The sequence below is a fragment of the Benincasa hispida genome, chromosome 5, assembly GCF_009727055.1.
Source record: "Benincasa hispida cultivar B227 chromosome 5, ASM972705v1, whole genome shotgun sequence".
NCBI classification, from domain to species: Eukaryota; Viridiplantae; Streptophyta; class Magnoliopsida; order Cucurbitales; family Cucurbitaceae; genus Benincasa; species Benincasa hispida.
The window spans coordinates 18,570,971-18,592,046 of record NC_052353.1 but is presented as its reverse complement, the minus strand read 5'-3'; the positions used below and the strand labels follow the sequence as shown (position 1 = coordinate 18,592,046).

General features: G+C 37.7%; 3 non-coding genes across 3 annotated transcripts; all 3 read right to left on the bottom strand.

The window, feature by feature from the left end:
- Positions 1 to 18,555: 18,555 nt before the first annotated feature.
- TRNAC-GCA lies at positions 18,556 to 18,627 on the bottom strand. The gene has a single exon. It is a non-coding gene; the product is annotated as a tRNA-Cys (tRNA).
- Positions 18,628 to 18,813: 186 nt separating this feature from the next.
- Positions 18,814 to 18,885, bottom strand: TRNAC-GCA. The gene has a single exon. It is a non-coding gene; the product is annotated as a tRNA-Cys (tRNA).
- A 281-nt stretch (positions 18,886 to 19,166) lies between these two features.
- On the bottom strand, positions 19,167 to 19,238 carry TRNAY-GUA. The gene has a single exon. It is a non-coding gene; the product is annotated as a tRNA-Tyr (tRNA).
- Positions 19,239 to 21,076: the final 1,838 nt, after the last annotated feature.

Genomic DNA, 21,076 nt, shown 5'->3' with positions numbered 1-21,076 from the left:
ATTGACTAAATATATGAGATACATTATTTTGGAGGAAATTGGATATAAATATGATTTATATTAGGTAGAGGAGGAAACACTATAGTTGATATATGATATCAAACTATAGGTTAAGAATATAATATGATTATATTCATTATTTTATTAATTGGGCGGTTATGAGATAATTGGCCGAAGTTTTCTCCGAATTCGTGCAATAGTGGAAAGTTCAATTCAGTTCTAATAACTTAAGAATAAAATGAAATTAGTTTTCATTTTGCATAGGACACCCAAGATCGCTCACGGTGTGAAAGTCTTGTATCACTTAGTGTTAAGAGGATATACAATAGCTCCCGCCTACTAAACGATCGCACACCCGCGTTTCGTAAACGATCGCCTGCGATTATCTAAACGATCGCTTACCTTTACTAAAAGATTTCCTAATGCCTGAGCATAACTAAACGATCGCTTACCTTTTTATAGACGATCACATAGCAATTACCTACACGATCGCGTACCCCGCTCTAAATGATCAAGCACCCGAATATACTAGTCTTCCCTTTCTCCCACTTGCTTGTTCGTAGTACATGATAGCCTTTCTTCCTTCCCTCTACCAATTCCATCAAAGTCCACCCTTCAGATTCTCACTCCGAGAATACTGAGGGCTTTAATTGGTGGTGTCGTCCCCGTTTCTTGTTGTCCGTGCACTACTGTTTGTGTAGACGGTCGTGGTGTTGCTGGGCAATTGCTTGTTGGACGAGAAATAGCGAGAAGATTTCGTTCACAGTGATACCGAGATTTCTGAAGAAAGTCTTCAACTTGTAAGTTCTCGATCTCTTGTATTTTATCTTTGAAAGCATGCCAGTAGTTTAATGTTTTTAATGCATATATGTATGTTAGAATGTATGTGTGGAAATTCTGTCACAATGAATTGGAAAGATCTACTTCCGCTCATAGGTACTCTTGTATAAGACTTCCTTCAATTGGTATCAGAGTCAGTTTTCTAATATTCCAATTTCATTGTTGCAAAGAATTACATATACATTCTCGATGGGTGCAACATATCTACTCTCTGTTTTAAGTGTTAATTCGTTTGTGGATGTGTGCATTAATGGAGTTTTTTGGGATGAAACCTCGGTTTGTTAAATTATTTTACATTTCCAATTAATTGTAAAGGCCCCTACGTTTTTGGGCATAATTAATTGCTATCGAGTCTGTAATTTCACAGTTAGTTGAGTTTTGAGTCGTTTGTGAAAAATTTCGGAGCAAGGGTTGATGCTTCTTCGAGGAAGAAGACAACCAAGCATTGGTCGGGTTGTGTAGATGATGAGGTAGGCGATCGTTGAATATCGGAAGAAGCTTAGGAAGGTCAGGTCAGAATCTAGGCTCGGGAGAGTAAGATTAGAACAGATAATACAAGAGATAGGCGCTTAGGAATGGGCACTATTTGTTATTAACGCATCACATGCATCCTAGAGATAGGATAGGATTGAATGCGGTCACCTTGCTTTCATGCATTTTGCATCATCGCATAGGACAAGAGTAGAGACTTAGGAATAAGCTCTATGGACACTTTTGCATTCAACACATGCGTCCTAGAATTAGGAGCACCGCATTTCTATTGGAAAATGACTTGCCGTGTATGGTTGTAGCATGATTGCATGGATTGCGTTGACTAGGGTTGCCCCTGTCTCTTATACACATCTAGATGTGTATAAGAGACAGGTATGAGTGTTGCATGATCGCATTAGTTTGCGTTGACTAGGGTTGCCCTTGCGATCACTCTTAAGTTTTGCAATGAAAACATCTCCGCATTTTATCTATTTTCCCACACATTTATTTCATGTCAAGATTTGTCGCATCTCTACCTTTCATGCATATTCTCATTGCGTTGTCTGATAGATAGGAGTAGAAGTAGGATTAACATAGCAACATCCCCTTCATTCTTTTATTTATATCGCCGCATGCACATCAACTCAAACATATAGTTATAAGTCCTTGTGTTCGACCTCGGATTACCCGAGAAACTTGCGTCCATGTTATACTTGGCGTGAACGCAAGAAAACTTGTGGCAGGACGCATGGTCATCGCATACATTTGTTACGCATTTTTCATTCCAACGTATGACCATCAACGCATGACTATCAACACATATCTTAGGAACATGCATCACATACCGCGTCCAAGGGAAGATGGTTGTCGAGTAAAAATTGACTTCCAATTCCCCGTCATCATGTTTTTGGCATCGTTGCCGGGGACTTGGCAGCTAAATGTTTGTTAAGTTTTGTGTTTTTGCGAGCAAACTTTTTATCTTGGGAGTATTGCAGATTTTGTGACCAGGTTACAAACAATATTGAAGTGTAGGCAATGCGCTGAAAGCCAATGTTGACCCCAAGGTAGAAGGCAATCAGTTGCAAAAGAGCTGAAGGTAATTCTAAGCACATGACGGTCGAAAGCGCCTAACAATTGCCGGAAGTTCCAATGGTCAGGGCAACTTGACCCAAGCAGTTGAGAACCATCTCCTGCATGGAAGACTCCTTGCGGTGACAACACTCTTATTTTTCCAAGGACGTCTCCCACTCTATCTTTACTTTGCTTTCTTAGTATAGGTTATTTTATTTTCATTGTTATTTTGGATATATGGCTGCTTCTTTAGTTGTGGTACGATTGCTCTTGTAGGTGCAACAATAAGTCTCCTCAGTTTGTAGTTCAACGGAAGAATTCCTCTTACCCTTCAACGCATGGCTTCAATCGCGTGGATTCCAACGCATGAGCACATGCGTTGTTCCGCCTAAGGTCTTTTCTTGTTATCTTGTATGCCTTATCCTTTTGAAATTCTCTTTTTCCCGATTGCGTTGTTTTGCGATGTTTCTATGACGGTACGTATAGTTCACCGCATCTTCTAACTAATTAACGCAAGGCACTCTTTATTTCTATTAGCTTTTTCAAATTGTGAAAGTCTTAAGTTTGATTTTGTGCAAACCTTTTTTCAAACATTTCTTATCGCATTTCTGAAATTTTTTTTTTAGCCTTGCAGTGAGAATGCTGCGAACCTCTAAGTTTGGGGGTGACAGTGGTCTCGAAAAATTGCGTTCATTATATTGCGATCATTTGTTTTTTTTTTTTAAAAAAAAGTTGAAGTGATCTTTTGAGAATAATCACTCCACTATCAATGTAATGGGAAAACCAATGTTGATAAGAGTTAAGTTGTGAAAGGCACTTGCTCGTAGTTGGATGTTCGCATGACACATGTGAAGGCAAGTCGCCTGGATCAGCGCATTAGCAAAACTCCTCTGTTCGACGCAAGCCAAATCAAAAGAGACAAGAGTTGAAGTTGAATATGGAATGCAACTAAAGTTGGATGCCCGCATGACACACGTGGGGGTAAGCCAAAACGAAGGGCATAACCAGGTTCAACGCCGAATTCAAATAAGCCATCGTAAAATTTTGAAGTATTTTTGAATGAACGCATTCTCAAAAGCTAAACACAAAGTTGCGGTGAATGAATACAAATGTTTGAGCAAATGCTTACCATATTTAACTTAGACAAGATCTTTTTGAAGAAGCAGCCTAAGTGGAGGAGAGCATTGCGATGATGGTCAAAAGTGCATGTAAATTATATTCTGAGAAGCTGGTCATCGCAAAGGAAAACATGAAGATGAGTTAGAATTTCTCGAGTATAACGCATGCTTGAGGACAAGCATGATTTTAAGTTTGGGGGTGTGATGACATGCAGAAATGCATGTCATCTTAGGCCTTTTACTTAGAATTATGAAGGGTGTTAGGCAGAATATGCGTCAATCATGATAGGAATTCACAAGAATATGAGCTTGTGTCGATTAACATGTCGAATCTTAGCTAACCCGTTATTTTGCATTAATTATGCGTCCAATGTTCTATCTTTATTGCTAATGTAGGAAATAAGCGTAAACACGAAAACTGGACCACTGCATAGACGACCGCATACGGGGAAACACTCCATCGCAAAGGTAAATGCATCGATCAACGCATGGATGTTGTGGTAATCAGCCATATGCATCCATCAATGGGAGTTGCACTCGTCAAGTGAATGTGGTCATTAATGATTGCGGCTGTGCGACAACGCAACTAATGGGATCAACGTAAGGTAGGTGGAATGAACGCATCAACGCATCTACCTCGAGAAAATCCAAAGCTGATGTTGATAGTTCACCTACCACGCTATTAGTGGCAGAGGTTTAGAAAAAGACTAATGCGCCGAACGTCAGACTCAGAGCAGTCCAATTAAGGCTGTCGATGATCCAAACTCTACAATTAGAGGCCGAAGAGCTGAAATTCAATCATCCGGGAGATTATCCCACAACCGGGGATTTTCCCCGCGATCCAGACAAAATGCGTGAGAAGACAGCTGAGAGTTCTTGACCTCCTTCATCCATTCCGAGTGACGACCGGAGCCTTCGACCGGAGTTAGATCTCGAGAGAAGTCAGCTCCTCGGCCCATCCATGCAACCGATCAGCAGGCTTACATCCGTTGGAAGTAAAGCTTTTCTTCCGGCCGGTCATTTCTTTTTCCTTTCTTTTCCTACGTTGTATTGTATGACATTTTGAATTAAGAAATTAATACAATGTGTTTTTCAATGCATTTCTCTATTCCTTTGACTTCATCTCCATCTTCTTGCTTAGCATCTTTACTTTCATTGCAACACTTAGTGGGATTGCTTGGATATTGCATACTTAGTTATGTGGATTAGGGATATGAAGCATGTAACAAACCATTGAGAGGTGTGCATCGCGTGAGTGTGTGAGAAAACCTTATTTGCTTAGTGTGAAGCTGTTGCAATGCTCGTCTATAGGCTAACGCATTGCTTGTCTATGAGTAAAGTCAACAACAATCAACTGCCCAGGAAGGTAAGTGGTTGGACACATTAAGCAAGGTTTGCGCTATTCACTAGGGATAGTAGAAACCTTGCGTCAACCAAGTTCATACGATTGTCTTGTAGTATGTATGCTTCATTCGTCCATTAGGGATACTCGGGAGGGTAGTCTAAGGACAAGATCTAGGCTTGGGAAGGTCAGGTCAGAATCTAGGCTCGGGAGAGTAAGATTAGAACACATAATACAAGAGATAGGCGCTTAGAAATGAGCACTATTTGTTATTAACGCATCACAATGCTTCTTAGAGATAGGATACGATTGAATGCGGTCACCTTGATTTCATGCATTTTGCATCATTGCATATGACAAGAATAGAGACTTAGGAATAAGCTCTATGGACACTTTGTGTTCAACACATGCGTCCTAGAATTAGGAGCACCACATTTCCATTGGAAAATGACTTTCCGTGTATGGTTGTAGCATGATTGCATGGATTGCATTGACTAGGATTGCCCTTGCAATCACTTTTAAGTTTTGCAATGAAAACATCTCCGCGTTTTATCTATTTTTCCACACATTTATTTCATGTCAAGGTTTGTTGCATCTCTACCTTTCATGCATATTCTCATTGCATTGTCTGATAGATAGAAGTAAGAGTAGGATTAACATAGCAACATCCCCTTCATTCTTTTATTTATACCGCCGCATGCACATCACCGCAAACATATAGTTACAAATCCCTGTGTTCGACCTCGGATTACTCGTGAAACTTGCGTCCATGTTATACTTGGCGTGAACGCAAGAAAACTTGTGGCAGGGCGCATGGTCATCGCATACATTCGTTACGGATTTTTCATTCCAACGCATGACCATCAACGCATGACTATCAATGTATATCTTAGGAACATGCATCTCATACCGCGTCCAAGGGAAGTTGGTTGTCGAGTAAAAATTGACTTCCAATTGCCCGTCATCAGGCATCATTGCAAAATAGAAGTCTAAGCTAGTCACACAAGCTGCAATACTCCCAAGATTATGCTAACCTAGGGTATTTAGAAACTGTTTTGCTAAAATTAACTGGTTAAAATGTGGTTTAGCAAAATCTTATAAAAGTTTATTTGTTTTTCAGCAACAAGTTTTTAAAATGGCTATAAATACAATAGCTTTGCTTAGTGCCGACAAACTTACTGGCGACAACTTTTCGACATGGAAACATATGATCACGATGATACTAATAATCGAGGATCTCATGTTTGCACTTACGAAGATTTGTCCTCTTATTCTAGCTCCCAATGCTGATTGAAATTTTTGGGAGGTGTACGAGCGATGGACACAAGCAAACGAGAAGGTCCGAGCCTATATCTTGGCCAGTCTTAATGATGTATTGCCAAGAAGCATGAGCCCATGGTCTCAGCGCGTGAGATCATGGAGTCCTTGCAGGGGATGTTTGGACAACTGTTTGAACAGCTCAAGCACGAAGCTCTTAAATACATCTTCACTCCAAAATAGAGGAAGGCACATCTGTTCGTGAACATGTGCTTAAGATGATGGTCCACTTTAATGTGGCAGAGATGAATGGGTCTACTATCGATGTGGGCAGTCAGGTTTGCATAATCCTGAATTCTTTGCTGGAGAGCTTCCTGCTTTTTGTTAGCAATGTGATTCTTAAAAAAGTGGAATACACCCTTACAACTTTCCTCAATGGGTTGCAGACATACCAATCTTTACTGAAAAGTAAGGAGAGGAAAAAGGCTAACGCAAATGTTGATTCATCCTCAAAGACATTCCATCGAGGTTCGACCTCAAGAACGAAGTCGGCACCTTCTACTTTTAACTCTGCAAAGAGGAAGAAGAAGAAAGGTGGTAAGAGGAAAGGGAAAGCGCCTGCTAACCCGCCACCTATCGCCCTAAGAAGGCGTCTGCCGTTGGTTGAAAAGGAAAAATGTTTCCACTGCAACTAGGATGGACACTGGAAGAGGAATTATCCTTGCTAGCTGAAGGAAAGGAAGGCCGCCAAGGCTAAGGCCAAGGAAGATAAAGGTAAATATGATTTACTTGTACTAGAAACATGTTTAGTGGAGAATGATGATTCTGTCTGGATAATTGATTCGGGTGCCACTAATCATGTTTGTTCTTCTTTTCAGTGGATTATGTCCTGGCGATAGCTGGGGCTAGTGAGATGACGATGCGAGTAGGCACCAAGTACGTCATCTCAGCTGTGGCAGTGGGAGGCATCCAATTATCTTTACAGAATAGGTTTCTAGTTTTAAAAGATGTTTATGTTGTTCCTGAACTAAAGAGGAACCTTATTTCTGTAAAGTGTCCATTACAATGTAAATATACGCTTTCTTGTAATGTGGATAAAGTGTTTATTCATAAAGATGGTGTTGAAATTTGTACAGCTTATCTAGAAAGTAACTTGTATGTGCTAAGACCGTTAGCCTTAAGTTCCCTCCTTAACACAAAGTTGTTTAAATCTGCCGTAACTCAATCTAAATGTCAAAGAATTTCTCCAAAAGAAAATTCCCAACTTTGGAACCTTTGATTAGGACACATCAATCTCAATAGGACTGAGAGATTGGTGAAGAATGACCTTCTAAGTGAGTTAGAAAAAATATTCTTTACCAATGTGCGAATCTTGCCTTGAGGGTAAGATGACTAAACGACCTTTTACTGGAAAAGGTTATTGAGCCAAAGAGCCTCTTGAGTTAGTACATTCTAACCTTTGGGGTCCTATGAATGTGCGAGCCCGAGGTGGCTATGAGTATTTTATCAGTTTTACTGATGATTACTCTAGGTATGGGTATGTTTATCTGATGCAATGGAAGTCTGAATCTTTTGAAAACTTCAAAGAGTTCAAGGCTGAAGTTGAAAACACATTAGATAGACGGATTAAAACACTTTGATCGGATCAAGGTGGAGAGTTTTTGGACTTGATATTCTAAGATTATTTGTTAGAACATGGAATCGTTTCCCAACTCTCAGCACTGGGTACACCTCAGCAGAATGGTGTAATGGAGGGGAGAAATAGAACCTTGTTAGACATGGTTCGTTCAATGATGAGTTACGCTTCCTTACCAGACTCATTTTGGGATTTTGCAGTGGAGACTGCGACTTACATACTCAATAATGTTCCTTACAAGAGTGTTGCGAGAACACCATTGGAGTTGTGGAATGGGCGTAAAGCTAGTTTACGTCACTTACGCATTTTGGGTTGCCCTGCACATGTGCTTGAGGCAAATCCTAAGTTGGAACCACGGTCGAGGTTATGCCTCTTTGTAGGCTACCTCAAAGGTACACGATGGGGTTATTTTTATGATCCGTCGGAAAATAGGGTGTTTGTTTCCACAAATGCTACTTTCCTGGAGGAGGATCATATTGGGAAAACAGTCCACGTAGTAAAGTCATGTTACATGAGCTTTCCAATGAAACTACTAAAACATCAACAAGAGTTGTTGAAGGGCTTGCTTCATCAGTTAGAGTTGTTGATGATGGTTCATCCTGCACATGTGCTTGAGGCAAATCCTTTGCTCTTCTTAGCAGGAATACTCTCTTCCCTTTCCCTTTGCTCTTCTTAGTAGGAATACTCTTACTCTGTGAAGAGGAAGCAACATCAGGCTTTTTGGAGGACGTTCCTCTCTTCTCAGTAGTAATAACGTTTAGTTATGATTCCAGACCTTTAGTTCTCAACATAGTCTGGGAAGCCTGTAGCTCATTCATCAAATTATTCAAACTGTATTCAATTTTATTCACGAGTGCATTTGTATAGAACTACAGAAAACTCTTCAAAAGAACAGCGCCATTTACTTCCGCCACATTAAAGTGGACCATCATGTCCAGGACATGTTCCTGAACAGAGGCCACCTCTTTCATGTGGCAGTTGTAAACATACTTTATAGCATCATGCCTTAGGGAGAAGGACGGTTGCCCAAACATCCCTAGTAGAGATTCCATAATCTCAATGGCAGTACCTATATGCTCATGTTTCTTCGCCAAAACATCAGATATGCTGGTGAGGATATAAACATGGGCTTTATCATTCGCCTTGATCCATCTATCGTATGCATCCCAAATAGTTCGGTTTGCGTTAGAGCTTGGAACGGGAGGACAATCCTCTATTAAGACAAACCGTAAATTGTCTATCACCAATATAGTATTCAAATTTGATTTTTCAATTTGCATAATTATCCCCAATTAGTTTATCAGATGTCAATAATTGTACTAGTGAACTCATCACTATGAAATTATAAACAAAATTTATACGTGAATTGCTTTTTAAACCCAATCAAGTTTGAACAAAGTAATAATATACCAAAGATTATTTTTGCAATGATACTACAACAAGACATTCTTGACTAAAAACTATCTCTAGAATAACTCATATTCTGATAGTCATTTAGCTACCATTTTTGGTAAGAAATTACTAACTCTTTAGTAATCCTGTAAGTGTAACCCTCTGAAGACTTTAGAAGTCCAATCCCAACGATGCTCCCGAAGTCCAATCCCAACAAGAGTATCCATAAGCTGAAGCAGATCTTTCTGATATCATTGTGACAGAATTACCACACATACATTCTAACAAATGGATATGCATTGTAACACTAATTACTAACATGATTTAACAAATAAAATACAAAATACTGAGAGACTTACCAGTTGAAGACAATCTTCAATCAAACTCGTTCTAATGGAAGCGAATTCCTCTTGCTTCTTATCGTCTAGCAAGCAGTCGCCTAGCAGCACCACGGTTGTTTACATGAACAGCAGTGCACGAACAAGCAGCAATCGGGGACGACACCACCACTCGAAGCCCTCGATATTATTGGAGTGAGAATCTAAAGGGTGGAATCTATTGGAATTGATAGAGTGAAGGAGAAAAAACGATCATGTAGAACGAACAAGCAAGTGGGAGATAGTAGAAGACTATTGTATAGTCGGGTGCTTGTCGTTTAGGTCAGGGTATACCATCGTGTAGGTTTAGCTAAGCGACCGTTTATCAAATGGTAAGCAATCGTTTAGGTTTGCTCGACATGCTAAGCGATCGTATAGAATACGTAAGCAGTCGTTTAGAAATTTTGGGTGATCATTTAGTACATGGGTGTGTGGTCGTTTAAGAAGATGGGCACTATCGTATAGGCTCTCAACGCTAAGCAATCGTTAGATTCACATCGTGAGCGATTTTTCTTGCTTTTCTTACAAAATGAAAATAATTTTCATTTTATTCTTCAGTACAAGTACTGAATTCAAACTTCCCACTTTCACACGATTCCAGAGAAATACTCGGCCAATTATCTCATAACCGCCTAATTAATTAAATAATGAATATAATCATAATATATTCTTAACCTATAGTTTGATATCATATATCTACTATAGTGTTTTCTCCCCTACTTGATACAAATCATATTTATATCCAATTTCCTCCAAAATAATGTATCTCATACATTTAGTCAATCATATCATATATAATTAACCAGTTAAATTATATCATAAATAATCAAACTCCCTCTTGTCAATTTGAACATTTCAAACTAACCTAAACTGATTCTCAACTTTATCCAAGCTACCAAGGGGACCTTATGGACATATGGCTCGAAGCTCCAATGGTACGTGAATAGCTGACTAAACTCTTTAGCCATGAGATCCACCATCCGTTAACTGTCAGGTATTCCACTAAAGACCGATAGCTGAACTCTTCTTACCACAAATATATTTTTGTGTCCATCGGATATAACCAATCATGAGTACGATAACCCTTCACAGATGCTTGTAAGTACAGTTGGGCCAATTTAACATTTTGCCTCTGTAGTTACATCTCACTTCTTAAGTACCACTGATCCCTCTAATGAACAATACAATATAGTCCAACTATGTGTGAACACCTCTCGGGCCATGAGAAGGTGTGTGGCGCCACATCGTTCAAGCCCCGGAATAAGCCCTTAAGGGAGCTATCTATTCACTGGCCCCTACTTTGGGAAAGGAGTGAATTCCATCTTGTGTAGCTAAGTTCCCAGCTCCCAAATCAGACTAATCCCAAAAGTGGTAGGTTTGAGTCGGTAGCCTAGCCACTCGCACCCATGCAAATCAAAGGACCGCCCTCAATGGTAGGAGTTCCCAATTCAGGATTAAGGTCATGTTACCTATGGTCATCCTAGTGAAGTGAAGTCTCTGTCATAAACGGTGTTATATAACGAGACGTTAACACTTCGTGGTTAGGTTTTATACAAACTCTTTGTATAGGAAGCCCCCGCTCGCATGTCCCTTACACAAATGATCAGGATCAGACCATCTGTGACAAGTCAAAATAGTTGTAACTATACCACAAAGCGGGCTACATCCGTAGCATTACCAAGATAAGGTTTCCCTCCTATATCCATATACTACAGACCATTTTGGTTATCACTTAAGATATGATCCACTTGTATGTCACCACATACATGCTTAAGTTACATAAACACAACTAGGGATTTTAGTTTATTGGTTTGTGGTAAAGCAAATAAGACATCCAGATGAGCAAAAAACAAGAAGTGAAGTAAATATCATATATTATACATCACAAGCGTTCGTACAAACTGTTTATAAACTGAAGGAAATCGAATATGAGATTTCCATGAGCGAAGAAAATAAGATAATTCATAATTACAATCATGAATGAACAATACATTTACAGTCTTATAAAAACAAGCGATTATACAATTAGTACAGAAATTACAGCATGAAAACTCAAATGAACAAAGAGAATACTCTTCAAACATTTGAAGATGCATCTCCACGCTCCTTTGCGCATGACCACTCGAACAACATCAACCTCGAATGCTCGATCTATACGACCGTAACATAGCATGAACACTTTGTGCTCGTCCTTAACGATCGCCTCGGTCACGACCTCCTCAGCAGCACGAACGACCTCCATAGAACCTCGACGGTGTCGAGTTGAGTATGACACCACCAAGAAGGCTACCTTGGTATTCTCGATGTGAGAATCCAGAGGGTGGGCTCTGTTTGGACTTGGTATGAGGCAGACGAAGAAGGAAGCACTGATCGTGTACACGACTAGGAAAGTGGGAGAAGGCGGCGACCTATCGTATAGGTCGATGCCCAATCGTTTAGCTAAAGCTATGTGATTATCTAGCAAAAGCTATGCGATCGTTTAGCACATCGTTTAGCTCGATCTGTCTTTTACAGACACTACATGATTGTTTGCTTAGGGCAAGCGATCATCTAGTAAAAGCTATACAATCGTTTGGTAAATACTATACGATCGTTTAGCTTGCCACTACACGATCATTTAGGTAGCCCAAGCTGTTGTTTAGTAAATTTTATTTACTTGACGACTCTATAAGATTTTTTTTTGGTTTTTTTTGCGAGAGAGAAATCTCAATACTTTTTATGATCCCTTTCATTTATATTTATATATTTCATGAGATGAAATATTAAAACTATAGGTTATAAACATAATATGATAAGTTGGTTAACATTTGTTATTAGAGAAAAAGTGATAATTATCTAATAATTAATATTATTATAAATATAAATGATAACAACTTATCATACTATGTTTATAACCTATAGGTTTTAAATTTCATCTCATGAAACATATAAACATAGTTTTTTTTCTATTCCATGTACTTAATGTAATCTCATTTACATCAATCCTCCACTAGATAATCTCATACATCATACCGATTATTCATATATAATCAAAATATATCTTGAATTTGAACATTTCAAATCAACACCAAACCTGATCTAAACTGAATCCATTAGCTACCAATGAGACCTCATGACCTGTAGCTCGAAGCTCCAACGGTAATGTGAATAACTGACTAAACTCTTTAGTCACGGATCCACCATCCGTTAACTACCAGGCACTCCACGTAAAGAAACCGAAGAGAGAAAAGAATATGGAAAATGAAGGAAAATTTGGGTAGGTTTGGGTTTTTTTTTCAACCCATTTTGAAAACTCTTTTTTCAAAATGGCAAAAGTTTTCAACTAAATTGAAAAGTCCAATTTATAGAAAAAAGCAATGCAACAATTGCATGAATCAAATATATAAAAACCCAACGCCTATAAATCCACTATCTTAGTGGGCTTAATGTCCTCCACTATAACAACACCTAGCCACTATTTTTGAGTGAATTATCCAACAAAAGTTTTGGAACCTTTCCCACTAACTATAGTCAAAGGGCAAAATAGTCATTTGGTCAAAGTCAAACTTTGACCAAAAAGTCAACATTTTGACTTTTTATGATTTTTTCCATGTTGACTAATTTTGACGTCCTGAGCATGAATCCGCATTCATTTTTTTGAAATTCAAATCACATTTGAATATAAGGTGGGTCAAAGTTTGACTTTTCAAAGTCAAAAGTCAACTCTTTGACTTTTTACATCTTTGACTATTTCCATCATTTCGGAGCTTCCGAATATGAACATATTCATATTCTTGATATTTAAATCACATTTAAATATTAAAGCTATATCTCTAAATTGAAAAACCCTACCACTATATCACATATACTTGTCGGTTTCTCTCTTTTTTTCTAATTCGAACAATTCGAATTATTCTATCATACTGTTCTAAGTTTATTCCATATGAGCTAGTAGGGGAACCTAATGGACCTATAGATCATGGGCTAAACTCCTTAGACGGAGCTAATCAACATTCGTTAACTAACGGGTCATTCCATTATAGTCCCGTAGTTGCACTCCCTTCACTATAGATATATTTGTGTCCATTTGATATAACCATGATTAGTAAGCTAATCCTTCATAGGTTGTTCGTAATCTCGGCTGGGTCATAAAAATCATTTTACTCCCAAGACTACATCTTGTTCCTTAAGTTCCACTGATCCTCTAATGAACAATTGGTTTAAGGTCCAACCTATAAACCGAATCCCCCTCGAGCCAAGGAGAGGGTGGGCCCCCTTGTTCAAGACCTGGATTCAGTACTAAAGGGAACAACCTTTCTACTATCCCTATAACGGGTAGGAGTGAATTCCGTCTTGCACCCTATGTTCCCAGTTATCCACCTGATCTTACCCCTGAAATGGGAGGCTTATTGGTCCAGCGACATTGAGCTGCCCTCACCTATGCAGATTTAAGAATAATTCCAAGAGAATAGGAGTTCATAGTTAGCTCAGGATTAAGATTAAGTTACGTAGGTCATCAATTAACGAAATAGTCAATTTTATACATAAAACGACATTTAGAACGTAAAAAGTGTCTATTTCATGGTTCAGTCTTATGTAAACTCTTTACATAGGATGCCCGACTTACATATCTCTATATGAACGATTCAGGATCACATTGTTTGTACTAACTACAAAGTGGGCCGCATCCATAATGTCCTCATAATAAGGCGCCCAACCTTATTCATATACTATAGACCATTTTGGCTATATATTTGAACTTGATCCACCTTTATGTCACTACATAAAGTTCAAACTACATTAAATAGCCTCAGGTACCTTAGTTTATTGGATTCAAGATTATAATTTCAATAACAACTTTATCGAAAAACAAAACAGAATATGATTATTAATTTACAAACTACGAGTTTTAGGACATAAAATCCAACAAACTCCCACTTGGACTAAAACTCCTAGTGAAGTATCACAATGTTGAATTTAAGTGAGAAATATATGAGTACAATAAACATATGAATACAATAAACTAGGGCATATACCTAAAAGTTCTACCTATTTAAAACATTAGTAATATACGCAAACAACAAACCTCCCTTAAGGTTTTACAAAAATTACATAAATACATGTATACAACCAAGACATTACATTTATAGAAAAATATTCACAGGTGGCCCAAACATTTCTACAGAAGCCCTAGTCCCTCTCAAAACATGTGTACATAAACAGATCATCAACCTAAGTCTTCTAATAAGCCAAGTCTTTCGGTGGCAAGCAGCAGCAGGATCAACATTGAGGAAACTGACCGCTACCTAAAAAGGGAAAACATAGAAATTCTGTGAGCTAAAAGCCCAGTGAGTGACTATAGAATCGTAAAGCAATAAACATAACATCACTATAAACATGTAAATATACCAATGAGTAAACTCAAGAAATTGTCTCTAAATCTAGCTTTAAACCATTCTCAGACATCATTAAACGTTATTATTCCCTAGTTGAGAATGAGTCTAAACGCTCTAGCTCCCATACATTTATTACCGGCCAAGAGACCCATACTTCGGTCTCTCTTTCATAATTGCTTACATGCACGTGGCCATACTATGTACCATCATATTTTAGGTACTTGTGCTCAGATACCTTCTCAAATTTGTCCTTCAGTATTGATCTACTATGATACCTTGTCATATGTCCTTCGGTATCAAATTGGCCAGATACCTTCTCAAATGTCCTTCGTTATAAAATTGGCCAGGTACTTTCTCAAATGTCCTTCGGTACCTTTTCTTTATTTCTTTACTCCTTGTTCTTCTCCTCCTAAAATCTTCCTCCGGAAAGAAAATCTCGCAACCTAGATTCTCTCAGTTTTCGAATGGCACCGAATTCACTAAAATTTTTCATGTCAACTGCCAAGCTTTTGAAGTTCTTCCTCCAAAAACACTTCCCACCGCCTCCTAAGTTCAAGGATTAACCGCCACGTTATCCCCACCTAATATGTTTTTCCTTCCCTTCCATCATATTTCCTATAAATAACGATGAATTACTACTTTAATAAAAATAAGAAAAAAAAATATAATATAACATTCCTTTGGCTAAACATGCTTATCTAGGAACCTAGAGTTCAGGGTTTACATGCTATGCATTGGAAGTTGACGATGGCATGCACGATGGATGCGTTGGACATAGCCACGCAATGAGCTAGGTTGGATGCATGGTGGTTGACTCTTGCGATTGTTAAGGCTTGCGGTGACCAAGTGGTTTGGGTTGCATTGTAGAAGATGCGATGGTGCTGAGTTGAAAACCAAGAACTAAGGGTTACAATGCGTTGATTGTATACTATGGTACACTATGCATTGATATTCCATGCTAGCAGTATGCATTGAAAAGGGGTGTTGGTCATCACCCTAGTTGAACGTATATTGAGTAGGATGGACGCATATGAAGGATGAGCTCATATGGAGAACGTCATCGGACATGTGGCTTGCTAGGAAGGAGTCTTAAGCCTTAAGGAATTGAGGTGGGTGCACGAGGAGACGTACAAAATTAAGCCCCATGCGTTGGCTATGTAGGAGAAGGACACCCAAAGTTGCATTGATAAAAAGTTGCATTGATGATGTGAGGTGAAGACACCTTAAGCAGGAGGTGGAGAGGGCTGGAAGTTGGCAAACGCTAAGGAATACACTTGGATGAGGAGGTGTCGGACAAAGAGGAGTGTTGGACGCATATAAAAGGATAGAACACCCCACTTCGACCTACACATCAATTTAATGCTTAAAGATCACAAAGAGAGGGAAAAATAAGAGGAGGGAAAACAAGTTTTGGGTCGGAGGTACAAGCAAAGACATAAAGGAGGCAGAACTGTGCAGATAGATGCAAAAGCTAACTTCAAACAGGAAGTTCTTCCAAACTACTTGTGCAAATCAGGTGATTCTTAGACCAAAAGCTTCTAAATTAAGTGTAGTTTCTATGGGAGAACTGCCTCAATGAAATTCTAACTTGAAAGTTGTCAAAATTAAAGAAAACAGAGAGGTACTCACCAGTGAAGAGATAGTCGGGCCAGGAGGAATAAATTTGGGACTAGGAACTTTTGCCAAGGAATTTGAAGACGAAACTTTAAGGTATTATATTAAGACGTTTTCACAAATTTTTGAAGAAGAAAATATGTTGAGATAAGGCCCAGAAGCATTAGTAATCTAAGCTTAAACCTGAAATAGGGTCTAACAGTGGAATAAAAGAAACCGGGTGAACTGTGGAGGAAGTTCTCAACAACTCACTGTGAGTGGTTTCTTCCTTTGTTCTTTTGAGCATATTGTGAATTAATATGCGGTAGGTTATGCTATGAGATTATGTATGATGTTTGCGATTAGTTTTTTAGACTTAGAAACCTGAACCAGAGTGATCCTTACAAGATGGTAAGCTGATGATGTTCTAATCCAGGAATCTAAGTGCATGAGCCTTTAGTGTGCGGGAAGAAAATCCTTTGAAAATGGGTATGGTCAAAGGGCCACGGGACCTATTTTCTTAGCCCATGATAGAAGAGCATATTGTGCACATAGGGCATATATTTGTAGTTATGATATTGTATGTAAAACATCTACATGTGTGTAGGTGGGTTTGTTTGAAACTTCATGATACGGTGGAGGTTCGCTTGGAACCTTATGATTGTATTTGTGGAAGATTTTTAATTTTGTTACTACTTCACTGAGCTTTGTGAAAGCTTTCATGGTTTGTCTCTATGTTATATCTTGCAGGTAGCTGACGAGCTCCAGGTTGCAGTGTTGGTTAAGGTCTGCCACGAGTTTAGAAATAGTTTGTAAAATGGAAGGGGAAATTTGATTGTCGGGAAGGGTTTTCATGTAATGTAACTGGAATTTGTTAAACTTTAGTTTCTAAATAAGGCATAATATTTTCCGCTGCAGACATAATGAAAGAAAACTGAGGAGATGAGTTAAGTATTATTAGTTAATATCATGCCCTCACCTCGGGCTTCAGGAGCGCGGATGTGACAGCTACCATATATTAACCATATTCAAAAAAGATATGTTTTAGTTTTAATTTAAATCGAGGTTTAAATTTACTCTCCCTTATTAATTTGAGGCAATAATGTGATATAATAAACTTACTTCTCCACCAGATATTGTGAGTAATATGTATTTTGCTTTTTTTACAAAATAATCAAGGGAAACCGGGTGAACTGGGAGGAAGTTCTCAACAACTCACTGTGAGGTGGTTTCTTCCTTTGTTCTTTTGAGCATATTGTAATTAATATGCGTAGGTTATGCTATGAGATATGTATGATGTTGCGATAGTCAGGGGTCTAAAGACTTAGAACCTGAACCCAGAGTGAATCCTTACAGATGGTCAGAGACCGAGGAATCTATGCATGAGCCGTGGATAGAGAATCCTTGAAATGGATGGTCAAAGTGGCCGACGAACCTAGTTTCTTAGCCATGATAGGAAGAGCTATGTGCACATAGGCATATATTGTAGTTATGATATTGTTGTAAAAAATCTACCATGTGTGTTAGTGGGTTTGTGAAAGCTTCATGATACGGTGGAGGTTCGCTTGGGACCTATGATTGTATTTGTGGAAGATGTATTTTTGTTACTACTCACTGAGCTTTGTGAAAGCTTAATGGTTTGTCTCTAGTTTTATCTTGCAGGTAGCTGACGATCCAGGTTGCGGTGTTGGTTAAGGTCTGCCAGAGTATTAAAATAGTTTTGTAAATGAATTGAATGTCGGGATAGGGTCATGTAATTGTAACTGGAATTTGTAAACTAGTTTCTAATAAAGGCATGTAATATTTTCCGCTGCAGACATAATGAAAGAAACTAGGAGATTAGTTAAAGTATTATTAGTTAATATCATGCCTCACCTCGGGCTCAGGAGCGCGGTGTGACAGCTACCATATATTACCATATTCAAAAAACATTATGTTTTATTTAATTTTAGAATGAGGTTTAAATTTAACTCTCCCTATTTAAATTTGAGGCAATAATGTGATATAATAAACTTTACTTCTCCCACCAAATATTGGTTGAGTAATATTATTTTGCTTTTTTTTACAAAATAACTCAAGTTAAAGGGCCCAATCGGGTTTGAACCGATGACCTCTTGATCTGCAGTCAAATGCTCTACCACTGAGCTACGGACCCTTACATCCATTGACTTTCGTATGGATGAAAATAATGCTCTATGTTCAATATTTGATGAAGTTTATGCATAATTCATGTCATATATTACCATATTAAAAAATAATTATATTTATTCATTTCACTTCTCCCATTATATATTGTTTGACTTATATTGTTTTGCTTTTTTACAAAAATAACTTAAATAAAAGGGCCCAATCGGGTTTGAACCGATGACCTCTCGATCTGCAGTCAAATGCTCTACCACTGAGCTATGGACCCTCATATAAATTGGATTGTTAATGGATCAAAATAATGCGACATGTGCAATATTTGACAAAGTTTATGCATAATTCATGTCTTTTATTACCATATTAAAAAATAATTATATTTATTCATTTCACTTCTCCCACTATATATTGGTTGACTTNGACAAAGTTTATGCATAATTCATGTCTTTTATTACCATATTAAAAAATAATTATATTTATTCATTTCACTTCTCCCACTATATATTGGTTGACTTATAATCTTTTTCTTTTTTTACAAACTTAAGTAAAAAAAGGGCCCAACCAGGTTCAAACCGTTGACCTCTTGATCTACAGTCAAATGCTCTACCACTGAGCTATGGACCCCCAATATACATTAGTTTGCTAATGAATGAAAATAATGCTACATGTGCAATATTTGACAAAGTTTATGCATAATTCATGTCATATATTACCATATATATTATCTACAATGGATATATTATGGGTATATTATGTTTGGTGCCTTCATACCATGCGATAAAATGAATGTTGAATATTAGATTCTAACGCACTGTTTTATCAAGTTAAATCCAAGTATAAGCTTAATTAGAATCCTTGTGAGTCCAGGATCGAACTCAGGAATTGCTTTGTTGTGAATGCACTGACAACTAATGTTTTGATCTTGATGCAATGTGAACACTAAACAGATGATGGATTTTGATGTTATTCTAGTACTAAGATTAATTTTAGTGATGGATGCGATGGGATTTACACTTCAAGTGAAACAGTGTATACAACGAATGTGAAATTCAAAGAGAGATGGGAGGTTGAGAGGAATATTCACTAACATTCCTTAAGCAAATATATAAATCATACATTCAAGAAGTGCACTCTAAATTATAACCTACACCTTTCAGTGTACATAGCCACAATATCCTATTTCTAGGATGCATGCAATGAGTGTATGTTGCAAAAGATGTTTCTTTATTTCTAAAGAACCTTTCTTCTTGTTTTATGGGTTCTAAATCTCTAGTTCTTTCATAACTAGATTTAATCTACTCAGGATAATCTATCGAGTTATTCAATCGTTTGAATAAGTATGCATAAAACAAGTAGAACACATGGATTAAATATTGCTTAGTTCATGTTAGCTAAATGCTTCTCAACTCATAAATGGTCTAGTTACTCATAATGGAAACAGAAAATATGGATGAGGTATGAATTGAATATGTATTCATAATAAGGAAAGAGGTCTTCAATGTTTATACAATACAAATACACTAAGATAGGAAATAGAGATAGAGTAACAAGTCGTGGTGTGCAATTTCATGCTTTCTCTGGCTTTGTCAATGAATGCTTCACTAGGAGCGTTGAAAATGGAGTTCCTCTTCTACCTCCCGAGGTGATTCTTAAGTTTTCTCTTAAGGTTTACAAATGGAAGAAAGAGGAGTGGAGTTTTTTTTTTTTTTTTTTTTTCTCGTAGAGTTTTCATCCTATCCTTCTCTTATGTTTGCATGGAAATTTCATGGCATATTTATAGGCATTCAGATGCAACTTTTCTTCTCTTACTAATGATTGTGTTGATAAGATGCATTAAATTTCATACCTTGATGCGCCACTTCATGCACATCAAAAGTTCATTGGTTCTGTAGTGAAACTTTCTTATCAGTTACCAACTTGATCTTTGATTTCACTTCCACCGCCCACATGTCATGTCATATCTCATCGCCTGAAACCACCGACTTAGTAAACTATGTGATCATATATGGTGTTGAGAGTTTATGCGATCACATTAGTAGATTTTTTGCACTAAACAAATTATGATTAGGCAGATTAGGTTTTATATGTGTGTGATCGCATGATGTAATTATTTTCATGAATTCCTTATCAAGTTTTCACATTTTCAAAGCTTTTTTCTAATTGTTTTAGATAAAAGAGGCAAAATAACTTATATTTCTACAAGTTATCAATGTTCAAGATACAGCCTAAATGTGAAACCCAGATTTCCATTTTTCCTACTTAAGCAGGTGATTAAGAGATTAACTAAGAGAAAGTTAAATTCTATGTTGAAGAAAAGGAAATTTCTAAGTGTTGAATAAATTTTCCTTGAGTAGCTTTGAGTTAAGCTCAAATCCCTGAAAATTGACTAAGTGTTGGACTAGGCATTTCTATGTGAGTAGCTTTGAGTTAAGCTTAAATCCCTGAAAATTGACTAAGTGTTG